Raw genomic sequence first — 4,929 nt, 5'->3', positions numbered from 1 at the left:
TGAAAAATAAAATGCAAATGTAGGCTGCACCTGTTATTTTGTCTGAGACATTAAATCAACATTTTGTATCTGTATCAGGTCATTTCAGGTTGTGGCTACAAGTTGCGAACATTAATGAGGCTGCAGTGTTTCTGCACTCTCAGCAAACATAATGCTACTTGCGAATGTTGAAAGCTAAACCTAATTAAAAGTCCATAAGGAGTTTGAAAGGCTCAAAATCAAAACCCAACCTATATTCTCCAGCACCAGACACTTTATTGACAGTTGGTAGAAAATGGGTGTCAAATCAGACACGTTGCATGTCCACCCATCCACCCTGACCTCTTCTCTAAGAGGTCACGCTTTTTTTTCTTCTAATTATTTTAAGAAAGTTTAATTAAAAAACAGAATCCTTTATTACGTTTTTTTTTTACAGTAACATATACTGTATGTGATGATAACCGTAATATAAAATATGAAATACTTAGAGACTCTCTCTCCACCTCCCTGCACTTTGAGTGTAATTCATTTGCCAAAAAGACAGACAAAACGCATAATAAACAAAGTTAAAGATGAATTTGACTGATAGCATTATTATTATTATTATTTAATTTTCAATAGATATCACGATAATATCGTTATTGTGAATTCTTTCAACCATGATAACCATGTATTGAAAATCTGATATCCTGACAGCTCTAGTCTGATGAAACACAGTTTATTGCGTGACGTTATTAATGTCAAGATGTTAATTTCAGACATACAGTATCACCCAGCATTTATCTTTTCATGTGACTCAACTAAACAGACATACCTATTTGTGCCTGATATTTGACTTATTATTCAGGCTAAATCTAGATAAATCCATGTCATCAGTGATTGCCCTTGTTCTTTTGACAGGCATCATGTCAGGAATGTTTTTCCTTACTCCTGTCGATAGCATGAAACATGCCAAACTTGCTGAGGGCAAAGACACACAGGGACTGCATGAGTGCATCTGTGAGTGCGCCTTGTGACATTTCCGCGCACATTTGCGTCTGAGCATTTTATTGAGTGTGTATGTGTGAGTAAACATGCCTGTGGCAAAGACAAAGGCATTACAAAAACACACAGTTAACATCTGGAAGAAAACATTTTCACTGTGGCTCCCTGCGAGGGGGCAGGTGTGTTTCTCTCCGTGTGTGTGTTTGCATGTATTTTGTGTATGTACATATGCATATAAATTTACACGTGTTTACATCTGTGTGTCCTGTTGGTTCCAAGTCCGCCTGACGTGTGTTTATTTTTCGCCACGCATCCGGATGCTCATTACGTTAAACAACAGTTTGCATGGGCGCATCATGAATCATCTGTGTGTTACAAATCACCTCCTGAACACATCTAACCTTCATGGTTCGACGTCTCGATGAGTTCATGTGTTAGTCAACGGGCGGATGTGGGCTACTGACTCGGACTGACCCCCCACATGTGTGTTTGTATAGAGGGAGATCTTTTGCAATAGCCTACAGTATGTGTGTGGAGTAAAATGAGTTAATGCAACGTTTGCTCTACTGTGTCTGTATGTTCACAGTGCTGTGTCTCTGCAACATTGGGAAAAAGCTTCAGAGAGTGAAAGAGAAACGGAAAAGGGGACGAAATGTGGAAAAATAAGCGAAGCTGTCGAGAGTCATTCAATATAGAGACTAGAAATACAGTGAATTTCATCTACACACGCCTCTGCGCAGCACATGACGTTAACATCACTATTACATTCAATTAACGTCAACAAAATATTTTCATTCCTCTCTTCGGACCCATTGTCCTCCCATTTCCTCATTATTTACTGGGAAGACGAAACATTGACGATTAAAAATTGAAGCCCCTTTTCTTGAATGATTTATCAGTGAGTGGCATATGTTAAATATGTGTTGAAAGCATACATTAGATTTGTTTTGTATACAAATCAGCTCCAGGCATGCGCCCTTAGGGGGGAGATTGTAGCCTGGGAGACTTGGCGTATACTGATGGTTGTATTATTTAGATGTGCATAGATTTCTATCCCTATTCCTGCTGTTGCTTTTGTTAACCGTGTCTGATTATACCGCATGTTATTTCAACTGACGGAGGGAAGAGAGGGTCTATTATGAGTGAAGCTTATTCAGACGCACACCATGTAGTAAACAAGGTTTTTGGTGTTTGGTTATTGCACATTTTGTACAACATAAAATATAGTTACACCTGAGCTGTACTTTACTGTTAGAAGTCATTTTAAGAATTACATCTATGTATTTCTTCTTTATATTATACCATACATAGGAAAATGGATTTTCCTGACCTGCACTCTAAAGGGACAGTGTGTAGAATTTGGCGGCATCTGGTGGTGTGGTTGCAGATTGCAACCAACTGAGTACCCCCAAGGTAACACTGTTCACCTCGCACAGCGGCCATCCTTACCATAATAACACTCCTTTAGGAGCAATGGAAGTCAGACGGCTGCTGGGGGTACCACGGTTTTGAACTCGGCGGCTCATTTTACCGCAGTTTCACAAGCGTGTCGGAGAACTGCGGTGGTCTTAAGGTAACGTATGAAACGTGAAAGGCTCTCTCTAGATCCAGTGTTTGGTAAAAGTAGTCATCTGTTCCTTATAGCAATAATTGTCTTTGCATAAGTGAATGGAGTGGAGCTGAATTTAGGGTGAGATAAGGCCGCAGGTGATGAATTTGAATGTCAGAGGTCAGAGAGAGCTGACATACAGTACCACTATCTTTAACACATTCACAGAGAGGAGGGGCCTTTCTTTCTTTTCTTTCTTTCCCTCTTTCTTTTACACAAAGAGAAAGGGAGGTCAACTATTTTCCCAGACCTGTGAGAGGAGAGGTCAGCGGAGGCCAGGGAGACGACTACAAACAACATGAATAAGTGGATTTTAATAGGAAATGTAAGATTAGATTATTAGTTCTACATAGGACTGTCAAAGATAATACGATAATAGCACGTTAACGCAAATTTCTTTTAATGCCACAAATTTCTTTAATGCATTAACGCAACTTGCGATTTTTAGGTTGTAGTTGGTCAGTCAGTTTTCAAGCTGGTGTCATATTAAGCAAGAGAAAACTGATGGAATCCATCGGTACCAACCACGTCATACTAGCTTGTCGGCAAGGAGGCTAAATAAGGCTCCAAACTTACGCTAAATTTAGGCGAGGAATAACTCGCCATTTTCAAAGGAGTCCCTTGACCTCTGACCTCAAGATATGTGAATGAAAATGGGTTCTATGGTTACACACGAGTTTCCCCTTTACAGACATTCCCACTTTATGATAATCACATGCAGTTTGTTGCCTGTTGGGCTTGAGTTTGCCATGTTATGATTTGAGCATATTTCTTTATGCTAAATGCAGTACCTTTGAGGGTTTCTCTGCAATATTTGTCATTGTTTTGTGTGTTTCCAGTAATAAATAAATAAATATATACTGTATATATATATATACTGTATATATGCATGATGCATAAAGCAAGAATATTTAATAAGAGTATTTAATACTTGACAAATCTCCCTTTAAGGTACATTTTGAACGGATAAAATTTGCGATTAATCGTGATTAACTATGGACAATCATGTGATTAATTGGGATTAACTATTTTAATTGATTTACAGCCCTAGTTCTATAGTATTTACTTTTCTTGCTTCGCTCAGGACATAAGATAAATAAAATCTGATCCATAAAAAAAGTAAGAGACTGAGATTTAATCAGTTATTTTGTGGGTTTTTAAAAGAAGAGATAAACATATGTTTATATTGCCGCTTTGACAAATACAACCACAAGACCTTTTCATATTAACTCCGGCCAAATATTCCCAATGTTATCAGCTATATGCAACGAGCCATTACAGACCTGATCAAGACGTTTCGTGATGAGCAACAAAGTGTTGAATATTTTCGAGCGAAAGTGAAGGCGTAGAGAGAACAGGGGAGGGAAAGTGACAGAAACAAGAGTTGTGGGGGAGGGAGAGAGGAGAGGAAGGAGAAGGAGGGAGGGAGGAGAGAGGGGGGGGAGCATCTCACGCTAACACAGATCATGATCATCATGTTGGCAGGATCTGAAAGATTAGACACATCAATAGTTTATGAATCTCCACAGAATTGCGCTCAATTCCCTCTTCTATAAATTACTAAATAAGGGCATTTACATCACAGCACCACTGCAAACTTTTTCCTTTTCTCCGCTGTTTCCTTTCATCTTTTTCTAGTTGAAACTTGGACACAGTCCATTTGACCCTTATGAACTGACTAATAAGAGAGAGGAACAGAGGGGGAAATACTGCAGAGGATGTCTTTATTGCTGTTGTGATTCAGTAAAGAAGATAGAGAGAGAGAGAAGAAGAGAGGGAGAAAGAATAAAAGGGAAAGAAGACGTGGTAAAGACGCAAGCACCTAAAAGACTGACATAATTAATAGATGTGGCCCGCCGATACACATGAATTATGCAACTTTTATATTCAAGAAAATTACAAACACAACCCATTGGGAGAGAATGGAGAGGAATCATTATCTGCAGACTTGAACCTTTGTAAAATGCACCAAATTTTTAATAATTAATCCACATAAACAAATAACACATGAATAAAGAACACTTAAAAAGCCACCCAAGCCACAGGAGTTGTGCGAACTTCCTCTGTAACTTTCCTTGTGCGTGGAGAGGAAGAGAGCGGCGCGACGAAGTAGAGAGGAGAATTAGGAGGAAAGAGATGGAAGCAATACGATAGTTCAAAAGTAGGATTTTTCTCAGGCAGATTGATAAGTTTATTCTGATTTCATTTACCAATTCAGATTGCTCAGCTTGTTTATATTTACCTTGAAACCAGCTCTTGACCTACACAATCAAATGGTATAATGTTTTAATGTTAAGGACGTGCATGTGTGTGTGTTAGGAGTGTGCAACCTTGAAACCTGCCAGGACAGCAGCACA

The sequence above is a fragment of the Sebastes fasciatus genome, chromosome 6 (assembly GCF_043250625.1).
Source record: "Sebastes fasciatus isolate fSebFas1 chromosome 6, fSebFas1.pri, whole genome shotgun sequence".
Taxonomy (NCBI): Eukaryota; Metazoa; Chordata; class Actinopteri; order Perciformes; family Sebastidae; genus Sebastes; species Sebastes fasciatus.
This window is presented reverse-complemented; position numbering follows the sequence as displayed.